Raw genomic sequence first — 12,586 nt, forward strand, 5'->3', positions numbered from 1 at the left:
AAAATATTTAATTTCTAAAGTGTTTATACTTCAAGGTAGTGTTGCTGATTTGAAAAAAAATCTTTTTATTGCAGTATTTTGCTGTAAAACTATGAATTACAGTAATGTGAATACATGAGAATAATAGTAAAAAATACTTATTTTTATTCACATAAAATCTTAATTTTTCTTTTGTCTCTAGGGTGAAATATGACATTTGCATGTTTTTCTGAGATTCATCGGGGAGCCAATCAAAAATGTCTGTTTTCTGTAGATAGGAAGCTTTGAACAGTCTTAAGTTTCTGTATCTCATCACATGAGCAGATGTGTGTGTGTGTGTGTGTGTGTGTGTGTGTGTGTGTGTGTGTGTGTGTGTGTGTGTGTGTGCGCTCAGGCAGAGATTTCCGGAAAGAGACACGAGTGCTGCCTCACATCATGACTTGAACTGGCGCTCATCCTCCACTTGAGGTCCTTAAAGACAAGACGACTCCTCTCTGACCGTACTGAATGTGATAAAGATTCAAAGCGAGCTTACATGACTGTTCCCGGCCGTCGGCTCCATGGACTTTCCTATCCTCTGTGTGTTGACAAATCAGACGGCCCGTGGTAACATTGGAGGGCGTAAACTAACTGTGTGTTTTGGTATAGACCTTTATACCAAAGACTGGCTGTGTTTGAAGGCATTAGACGTGAATGTGTGTGCGCGCGCATCATACTTAATCAAGTGCACAGACGAAGAAAAACAATCTGAGAGAAAGAACCCCACCAGTGACAGACATGGATAGCACAGACTCAGATCCCAAACCTCGTACAGATTTATACAGTGTATTTTTGTACATTTCTACCCACAATTCTTCTCAGGATGAACTTCTCTCAGGGAACGAACCAAATAAGCGTATTTGATGTTATTCTGTAGGGAAGCGTTGACCATTAACTGAATCTATCGACTGTTGCTTATCACTCTCGTTCTCGTTCATTACAACTACCTCCTTCAGTTACACAGTCATACTTTTCCGTTCGAGTCTGATGTTTTTAACAAAGCATTCGTTTGTTTTGTTAGTCTGAGAAAGTAATAATTTGCTTTGTGTTTACACAGAAGTCTACCTCATTTTCTCTCTCTTCATCTCCAGTTCATCTCGGTCTGGTCCAGATGCTGGTCTGGGGCAGTTTGAGTTTTATTAGAACACTTCTGCTGAAAATAGGACACCTCATGTTATTTTTTTTGTTGTTGTTGTTGTCTCTCTCTTTTATTTTTAGAGTAACTCAACTAGATTTGAATGTGTTGAAACGGTTCAGCGTAAATCTAACAGATTCACCCAGCATAAAACGCTCAGAATGTTCTCCAGTGCAAAGATTGTTTAGCATCTTGTGCCTTTCTTTTCTATTGTTATGGCTAGACTTTTAATCGGGAGGAAGTATGTTATCATTTTGGGGCATTAGTTTGCTATAATATCATTCCGGTTCAGTACTAGAGAAGGACTTTAATACATTAGCAGCAGTATTAAATATATATATATTATAACTACTGATTTAATGCTGTTTGATTGAGAGATTTGCAGTCACAAATGCATCAAGATCGATATGTTTCTTGCCATCAGATTGAAGTGATTTCTGAGCAGATGGTGGAAATCAGATCAATGTGCGTTTTCTTTGCCTCACTTTTAGCACTGAATGTATGAAACTGACCAAAGCCCGGGACTAATGAACATAACTGCTGCAAAGTCTTGATTGTTATTGTAATGCCTAATGAATCACTGCGCTCTTAAGAATCAATCAAATCCCGTTTTTATGACTCTGTTTGATTTTGACACATACCTTTGTTGCCATGCAGCTGCTGAACTTTGAAGAAGTGTGTCTCTCAGAGATGTATGATATCTGTGAGTTGAAGAGCTGGTGTGTTTATGCCCTGTGTATTTAAACGTTGACGTGCTGTAAATCAGAGTATGGTTGATGAAGTCAGTGATGTCATGTATTTGAGGGGAGACGGCGACGCAGTGGGTCTTTGGTTCATTAACCCTCATTTTAACAGTGTCGTACTTTAGTTCTCAGTTCTGCTCTTGAGATGTATTTGGAGCGGCGGTCATGTCTGATTTTAACTTCATTAAAGCACTGATTGCCTCTTATGATATTTTTTGAAGAGCATATCATTCATTGTAACCACATTTATATGCATTTTGCCTCTTTTGTCTGTGAATTTAGGACTTCTGAGTATTTTTAACTGTTTTGCTTGATTGATATTAAAGTGCCCCTATTATGCCTTTTCCAATATCACCTTTCATGCAGCATGTAATGTACCTGTATGTGAATGTAAATGATCAGCAAAGATGGATATTAGGAACCTTAAAAATGGCACAATAGGGGCACTTTAAACCAATTATAGCAACATCAAATATGTTGCATAAAAGTTCTCAGCTGACGTCTTCATTTCAATGGAAAAATTTGGGGAAATCATGGGGCTGGTTGGTATTTTTCATAAGTGCTTTAAAAAATTGGCCACAACAAAATGAAATTTTTTTTTTTAACAAATTTTACCATTAGAAAAGGGTTTACCAGGCTCACAAGGTCAAGTTAAACTGAATATGAGTTTTTTTTTTTTATGCTATTTTCTGGCAATAATCATTTTGGAAAGTTATAATAAAATAAACAAAATCAAAGATGTCGGAAAGGGTAAACACATTGCATATTAAGACTAAATTAAGCTGTTTCTCAGTGCAGACTGTAATGGTTAAAGCCTATAAGATTAATACAATTATTAAAATAGATAAGTGAAATTATTTCACTTTTGTTCTTTATTGCCATATCACAAATTACACATTCATATTGTTAAAGCATAGCTATACAGCATAGCTGCTTACATTATTAAATAATGCAAAATAAGTAAAATAGTTAATATAATTCTGACAATTATGATTTCTATTTGAATATATTTTAAAATATAATTTATTCCTGTGATGCAAAGCATCCATTTCACTAGTCTTCAGTGTCATGTGATCATTCAGGAAGCCGTGATACATTTATCTTTTCAAGATTGTTTGATCAATAGAAAGTTCAAATGCAATATACATTTTGTAACATTATACATGTCTTTATATTTAATACATACTGTCTTTACTATATTTTGAACACTTGAATGCATCCATGCTTAATATAAGTATTAATTAAAAAAAAAGAAAGAAAAAATCTCACTGACACCTAACTTTTCAACAGTAGCGTATGTTTATATTTTAAATCAATTTTAAATGAAATGTTTGATTATTTGGTTTAATATTACTTTAACTCGCAATACATGCCTTTTTTCATACCAAAATATTCAGAAGGGATATTAAATTATTAACAGATTTGAAATATAATCGACTGTACTTACTTTACTCCGTCAGCAGAGGTCAGCCATTCTGCAAACTCACACTGAATCTAGTCAACTTCTGCAGTGGGTTTTACTGGACTAGAGAAAGAAAGAAAGAAAGAAAGAAAGAAAGAAAGAAAGAAAGGCCAAACTTAGTATATTAAGACCTTCTGTGACCTAGTGAAGAAAACAAAACAAACATACACAGACAGCATACAAGATCATCACATACACAAACAACACACACCATATTTACAGTGAACATCATTCATATCCACAGCTCAAACACAGAAACGCAACGTCCCATTTGACAACAAAGATCTCACTTTAACTGCAAACACACACACACACACAGACCAAATTAATGGGAACTGATAGGACTGCACAAGTTAAAAACGACCCCAAGTAAACAAACAACTGCAGCAGAAGAAACAGAATTATCCGGAGAAAGACCGAGCGAGAGAGAGAGAGATGGATGGCTAACTGAAGTGGCCAGCAGCAAACGCGCAAAAATGATTAATACGGGCAGAAATAATTGCATTTCATTAAGATTGATGAGACACCATTTAACCTCTTCTCTCTGTGTGTGTCTCTCTCTCCCTCCAGCGTTCATCCTCCACCACTCTGAGCTCCTCTCTATAGCAACGACAGACAGTGATGGAGCGGCTGTTATCCTAACAGCCAATCAACAGCTCTGTTACAGACACGCACGCTAACACACTTCTGGGGTTATTTCTCTCGGCCAATGAGCTGTCAGAATTCAATCACCGCCGAATGACAGAGAGTGAGACAATTACAATAATCCATTTGTATTAACAATCATTCGGTAGCGTGTTATCACTGTTTATAATGTTATTATTACATGAAGGTGAATCAGGGATGTGCTTCAAGAGATTTGAATAGATATTGAACGAGCACAGAAAGACAGACAGAACGACCGAATGATAGATAGATAGATAGATAGATAGATAGATAGATAGATAGATAGATAGATAGATAGATAGATAGATAGATAGATAGATAGATAGATAGATAGAATGTTAAAACGATAGATGGATGGATGATAGATAAAATGCTAAAATGATAGATAGATAGATAGATAGATAGATAGATAGATAGATAGATAGATAGATAGATAGATAGATAGATAGATAGATAGATAGAATGTTAAAACGATGGATGGATTGGATGATAAATAAAATGTTAAAACAGATAGATAGATAGATAGATAGATAGAAATTATATTCTAAAAATCTCAGTGTGTAATACACTGTAAAACCCGACAAGTTAACTTAACTCAAATCGTTTGAGTAAACTGATTGCCTTGACTGTAATACCTGACAAGTAAACTTAACTCAAACGGTTTGAGTAAACAGATATCCTTAAGTTATGTTAACTCAAACCGTTTGAGGAAACCGATTGCCTTAAACCATTTAAGTTGAAAAAAACTAACAGTTATGAGTACTCCGAACTAAATTCAGTTGAGTTCACTGAAAGAAGATATACATTGCAATTAAGTGATTAAGTGATTAATTGAGCTTTAGTGATGAACACCTGCTGTTAACAAACATAATTACTGAAGAAAAAAGAGAAAAAGGAACAACAGCTGACTTCAGACACAGCCTTACTCAAACCTGACAAGTTATTTTAACTCAAACCATTTGAGGAAACTGATTGCCTTAAACCGTTTAAGTTGAAAAAACTAACAGTTATGAGTACTCTGAACTTAATTCAGTTGAGTTCATTGAAAGAAGATATACATTGCAATTAAGTGATTTAGTGATTAACTAAGTGCTGATTGAGAATTAGTGATGAACAGCTGCTGTTAACAAACAGAATCACTGAAGAAAAGAGAAACACAAGAACTACTACAACTGACTTCAGACACAGACTTAGATGAAATCAACTGAAATAAAATACATGAAATCTCTCAAGATCTGATTAAACAACCCCACAAACAGCATCAGCAGCTCCACTTATTAATAACCAGACTGACTTTATTTCTGTCAGACGTCTACAGAAGATCTTATTGAGAATGAACTAAGGTTTAGATGTTGATTTATTGTTTCATTTGAAGTAACCATGTTAGAGATCAGTGTTTGCTTTAGTTGGGCTCTTGACCCTTGATTTCTGTCTTAGTCTTTTCTCTGGCTGTTATAACCGTGCGTTTCTAAAACACATTTGTTGTAACTCAAAAGCCCAGAAGAAATGCCATCAGGTGTTAATCTGTACCTAGGTGTAGGTTGTTATACTTTATAAAGGTGATGGTAATTATTCATTATTATTCACAGTTATTGATCCATGTGGAGTCTAATCTCTGATGTGTAATTAGAAGTGGACCTAGTAAAAATGAAACTAAGAGCCAGTGATTCTGTAACATTCAATTAATATTAAAATGACTTCATAAACATTTTGTACACATACTTTTGTCTTCTATGCCAGTAACGGGTCAAACACAGACATCAATAATCAGAATATGAACCTCTACAATGGTGACAAAAAAACATGCTGCAATGCATGCTGGGTACTATTGTAGTACAAAACTCATCCATGGCTCCCAGCATGCTCTGCAGCATTTTTTTTTTTTTTTTATGGTCACCATTGTTGAGGTTCATATTCTGATTATTGATGTCTGTGTGTGACTAATTGACACCATAGAAGTCCACACTGTTTGGAAAGTCTTTGTATTAACGGATTATCACAGAACCACTGGGTCTTATGATCACTTTTACTGTAATCAATCAAATTACATAACACTTATTTCATCAGAAATTAGTCTTCTTATGAATCAATAATTGATGATTATCACCAATATAAAGTATAACAACCTACACCTATGTACAGGTTAAGATCTGATGGCATTTCTTGTGGGCTTTTGAGTTACAACAAATGTGTTTTAGAAACGCACGGTTATAACAGCCAGAGAAAAGACTAAGAACAGAAATCAAGGGTCAAGAGCCCAACTAAAGCAAACACTGATCTCTAACATGGTTACTTCAAATGAAACAATAAATCAACATCTAAACCTTAGTTCATTCTCAATAAGATCTTCTGTAGACGTCTGACAGAAATAAAGTCAGTCTGGTTATTAATAAGTGGAGCTGGTGATGCTGTTTGTGGGGTTGTTTAATCAGATATTGAGAGATTTCATGTATTTTAATTTCAGTTGATTTCATCTAAGTCTGTGTCTGAAGTCAGTTGTAGTAGTTCTTGTGTTTCTCTTTTCTTCAGTGATTCTGTTTGTTAACAGCAGCTGTTCATCACTAATTCTCAATCAGCACTTAGTTAATCACTTAATTACTTGAATGCAAAGTTTTAAAACTTACAGGGTTTAAATCAAGGCAATCTGTTTACTCAAACGATTTGAGTTAAGTTAACTTGTCGGGGTTTACAGTGTATCATTGCTGTTTTTATATTTATTAGTGTTTCTTAAAACTGTTCTCAGCCAAGCCCCTATTACATTGAAATATCCCAGAGGAAGTTAATACAGGTGCATTTCAATAAATTAGACTGTCGAGGAAAAGTTCATTTATTTCAGTAATTCAACTCAAATTGTGAAACGCATGTTAAATAAATACAATGCACCACAGACTGAAGTAATTTAAGTCTTTGATTATTTTAATTGTGATTTTTTTGGCTCAAACTTAACAAAAAACGCACCAATTCACTATTTCAACAAATTAGATAACTTCATAAAATAAAAAAAAAACATTTAGTAAACTGTTGGCCTTCTGGAAAGTATGTTCATTTACTGTACATGTACTCAATACTTGTTTAGGGGCGCCTGCTTTAATTACTGCCTCAGTTCAGTGTGGCATGGAGGTGTTCAGTTTGTGGAACTGCTGAGGTGGTTCTGAAGCCCAGGTTTCTTTCCACAGTTCTTCTTCTTATTCTTATCTTAGCCGAGGTAAGATGCCTCAGGAGTGGCTTAACAAGTAGAAATACGACAACTGTAGTCAAATTTCTTGACATGTCTGTGTGTGGTGGCTTTTGATGCCTTGACCCCAGCATCAGTGCATTCCTTGTGAAGTTCTATAAAATTATTTAATCCAGTTTGCTTGATAATCCTCATAAAGCTGCAGTTCTCTCGGTTGGTTGTGCATCTTTTTCTTCCACACTTTTTCCTTCCACTCAACTTTCTGTTAACATACTTGGATACAGCACTCTGTGAACAGCCAGCTTCTTTGGGAATGCATTTTTGTGGCTTAACCTCCTTGTGAAGGGTGTCAATGATTGTCAGAGAACATTTTGAAGACTCAAAAAAAAAAAAAAAAGACTTTGCAGGTGTTTTGAGTTGATTAGTTGATTGGCATGTCACCATATTCTAATTTGTTGAGATTTGTTGTAGGTTTTTGTTAAATGCAGGCCAAAATCATAAAAATGAAAAGAACCAAAGACTGAGACTACTTCAGTCTGTGTGCATTGAATTTATTGAATTTATTTATATTGAAGTTTCACAATTTGAGTTGAATTACTGAAATAAATTAACTTTTCCTCGACATTCTAATTTATTGAGAAACACCTGTATTTCAATGATTTAACAAGACCTCACATGTTCACAGTTCTCTGAGGTCAGTTCATGGTCGTCACACAGACATGCAGGTAAACAAATATTTACATTTTTACCATATTATTTTTATCGACTCGATCAAACCGACTGCAGTTCCTTCATTAAGCACAGTTTGGGCAAACCTGGTGTAATGGAATGTTAAATGCATTTCATAATGTTGATAGCAAAGAATAAAATCTATTTTCTTTCTGCTTTTATATTAATATTGTACATTTAATGATAAATTAGGTTAAAACTAATGTAATCTAAAAAGAAGTCAGAATACGAGTAACATAGATTAGGTTACTAACTACAATTCTCATCATGTAATCTGTAAACAGTAACAGACTATAATTTATAAATAATCCATCCAGTATGTGACTTTAAAACTTCTAGTTTAAATAAAAAAATAAACAGGCTACATTTCATACTTTAGATACATTGTGTTTTAATAGTCCCTTACTTGGGTGAATACGATTAGTTATTAAAGAAATTAATTTAAGACTTTATACAATGATTCATTAAAATGATCAAAAGTGGGAGTAAAAACAAGATTTGTTTCAATTAAATGCAGTTCTTTTGAACCAATATTCAAATCATGTGACACTGAAGGCCGGAGCATTTGAAAACATTCAAATAGAAAAATAATTCTTTTAAATTGTAATAATATTTCACAATATTATTTTTTTTCATTTGTATTTTTAATCAAATAAATGCAACTTAGGTGATCAGAAGAGACATTTCAACATTGAAAATCTTACTGACCCCAAACAGTACAAGTGTGTGTGTGTTTGTGGTGTGTGTGTGTGTGTGTGGTGTGTAGAGGGACATGGTTTGGGTTAGTCTGATAATTATGATTAGTTTTATGTGAAAACAAAACAAAACAACAAGTGTGTGTGTGTGTGTGTGTGTGTGTGTTTTACAAAGACCCAGACAGACAGAATCAGAGATATCTTGAGTAAATTCGTTCACCTTCACTACTCCGGTGCAAATCAAACACCACACACCACACACACAGAGACTTTATAGCAGATTAGAAGGAAGAGCGGTGTGGAAACGCAACGTTGGCCAAGGTTATTAAAAAAGGAATGTAGCAAAGCAAGATGGCGAGTGCATGGCCCCGGGCATTATGGGAGATAAATGGGTGACCCGGGCGGTGTCAGGCCTGGATTGATGCTACTATCAGCAGTGTGTTCTCCCAACGATTTCACTCTCGCTGATAGAGTGTGTTATCTAGTTACTAGCATGAGGGCTTCGGCCTGCGGGCAAACGGCAAAGGTCAATTCTCCGAGGACAATCTTTGTTGGACTAAATGAGAAAAAGAGCAGATCCCAAAAAAAGAGAAAAGAGGAGAAGGAGGGAGAGGAATCAAAAGGCAGCTGTGAAGGTCTACGTGATAAGATAAGCCAAATTACTCTCTTTAGCAGGACGAGCCGGCGGGCGGCCAGAGGAACACAACTGCAGGAAAAGTTAAGCAGAGCACAGCTCACCTGAGAAACACTCTTCACCTGGAAACACACAACACACACACAACACAGACTGATGTTTATTCACACAGAACATGAATCTGTCTGCTCCTGAAATGAAAGAGCGTGAAAAGATGCCGTCTGCATGGAGCAAATCATATTCAAAACTGATAAGATCATCCTAATAATTAGGAAATTGTCAGAAAATATTTTGCTAAATGAAAGTATAACTCCATATACAGTATGGACATGTATGGAAGCCTCTGACTTTAATTATATGGAGGAGAGCAGCTTGGACATTTTCAAACCTTTCATTTTGTGTTCCTCTGAAAAAGGACAGTAGTTATACAGGATTGGGAAAGACATGAGGGAGTAAATGATGACAGAATTTAATTTTGGATAACTATGAAAAAACTCTTGAGACTGCAAAGTAAAAAGTTACATACTTTATTTTATTACACAGAGTTATTTAAGTAACATTAATATACTATTATAGTTTTTATTTATATTTTGAATTAGAATTTATTTTAGATTCTTCTGTTTTCACAAGTTTTAGTAATTTTTCTTTTTTTTTTTTTGTCATTTTTATTACATTTGCAATTGATTTTTTAAAATACCTTCATATGGTTTTTAAATAATTTTTGTATTTATTTTAGTTTACTTGTTAACCAATTTTTTTTTTTTAGATGTTATTTGTATTTTTTTTTGGTTTCAAGTTTATAATAAAAACAATGATAACCATAATTATAAGCATAACAATTTGGAGCAAAAATGTTAAATGTAAAATGGTTTTAGTATTTGGTGTGCTTCCCTTTTGCATTAATGCCAGCAGCTACATGAACAAAACCTGACGATCGTGTTTCTCCAGCATGATTTGAGACATTCAAGGCTTCAATGTCCGCCCCCCCTCTGTGCAGAGCACATGATCAATGACAACCATTTTATTTATAAATCATTATAACAAAAGCCTAAAACATTGTTTATTTCCAGGTTTTAAGCAGATTTCCCAGACGTTTGGCTCTCTCCAGCACTAGATGGCAGTGCTGACTATGGCGCAAACACAGAAACGCTCAACTCTGAATCGCGAACTCCAGTCAGAATACTTGCATCTCATTCACACAATCACTTGTACATAATAAACAAATAAATAATGGGAATAACTAAAAATGAATAATCCCAAATAAAGTTGAATGCATCACATATCACTGCATTGGAAACAATATGCCCGGGTTATAAAACATTTGTCTAATGTTCCCCACAATCCCTTGAGCTACAGAAGATGTGGTTTGTGAGTACTCACTTTTGACTTTTTAAGGTTTAGAAAAATGCTGTTGAAATGTGTGAACCAAGTGCATTTTATGGTTTAAATTATGTCCATATGTGTCACAGATTTTATTTGCTGAACATAAGTATAAAATGCTTTTTGAGCACACTGTAAGTCGCTTTAGATAAAAGTGACAAATATCAACTGCATAGATGCAAGCTAGTAAAAAAGTTGTTTAAGACATCAAGATAATGCTCACAGTACTTATTTATCATCTTCAGTGTTTATTTCATCATCTTCAGTCGTATATTAGATATATGTGAATTGAAATGCATACCAACTCAATGGCTCAGTCTCATATGATATTGAAATCCTTGCCATCAGCACTGTCCTGTTTGTCTTTCCTGTTTAATATTACAGTTCACTTGACTTCCTGTGATCCCATGATCCATCGTGATCATCTGAAAAAAAGTTCAGTCGTTCCGCTTTAAAAAGCTCAACGAGGCCTCGCTGAGAAAAAAGTGACACAATTTCCTGTGCTTTTGCCTTGGGAGATTTATGGCTTTTTTTACTACCATAACATTTTATCATTCAATAATAAATGGTCAGACAAGCTTGGTTATTAACTGCTGTACAGAAATATTTTTGAATGACACAACATTTAAGGCTTTGCCTTTGACACTGACTTGAGATTTCATAAAGCAGGGATGTTTTTCCTGTTCCTGTCTGCGCTTGTAAATATTAGCCAGAGGAGATCAGAGAGATTTCCATTTCAACTCCCGGCATGAACTGGATTATTTACTGACTACTGAATGGATTATTAATGTTAGAGTCATGTTATGATGAGTTATAATTCTTGTTGTCAGTTATTGTTAGAATAAAGATGTCAGTAGAGCCGTGGCTTGAGAATTAGCAAGTGTGTGTGTGTGTGTGTGTGTGGTGTGTGCTTGTGCATATGTGTGTGTGTGTGTGTGTGTGTGTATGTACTTAGTTCTTTGGGAAACAAAGCTGTCCTCAAAAATGAGCTAAATGTGATAAAACTTTTCTTTGGGGATATCTCAAAGATTAAACTGAAACAAAACTAGACTCTTTATAAACAAGCACCAAGATAGATTAAAAAAAATTAATTGTCATTTTAAATCTTAACATCTCTGCCAATTGTTTTAAATTATTTAACATTTAATAAAATGTTGTAATGATCATGTATTCTTGTATACATTTTAATCATTACAGTCAGAATAAATTTGTTGCATTTTAGCATAAATATATATATACGTATATAATAAGGGCTGTCAGTTTAAAAGCATTACTTAAATTAATTAGTTAAGAAAAATAAAGGATTAAAATAGTAAGAAAGGTAAAAGTAAGAATTAATCTCACTGTAATCTTGGAATTAATCTTAGAATAATCTAGATTAAAATGGCTCATTTGAATTCTGCCGAAGGCATTCAGAATATGTGTGTTACCCAAATAAAATAATGACTAAAAGTAACGTTAAGTCTTTTAAGAACGGGTTTCTCAAGCCAGGTGGTGCATTAGACCAGGGGCTCATCTCCCTGTCAAAATGCATCACAAACTGCTTGAGAAAGCTGTAAACGAATTCCACATTGCAAAATGTGCAAACAACCTTACGTTGTTTCACACAAAATCCGTCTGCAGTGCGCATGCATTGCGTATTTTTTTTTTTCCGCACCATGTAACGGATTCAAGCGTCATGTGGTTGCGGTCCGTCAGTGCGTTCCAGGAGCGGTGCGTCTGCAGCAGTGCAGTGATCGTTCACGTACCGAGTAGCGGACTGCAAACGCGTCCTGTGTGAAAGTCCCTGCTGCTTTATGCACCACATACGTAATACACACGGAACTGCATACGGCACTGCAGACGGAGTATGTGTGAAACAGGCGTGTGTCTTGTCGAGGTTTCATTGGGAAGCTTTTTAAAAAAAAAAATTCCCTGAAGCAAACCGGCATCTTAGCTGCATCCATGTT

Source organism: Carassius auratus, chromosome 20 (assembly GCF_003368295.1).
Source record: "Carassius auratus strain Wakin chromosome 20, ASM336829v1, whole genome shotgun sequence".
In the NCBI taxonomy this organism is placed as follows: Eukaryota; Metazoa; Chordata; class Actinopteri; order Cypriniformes; family Cyprinidae; genus Carassius; species Carassius auratus.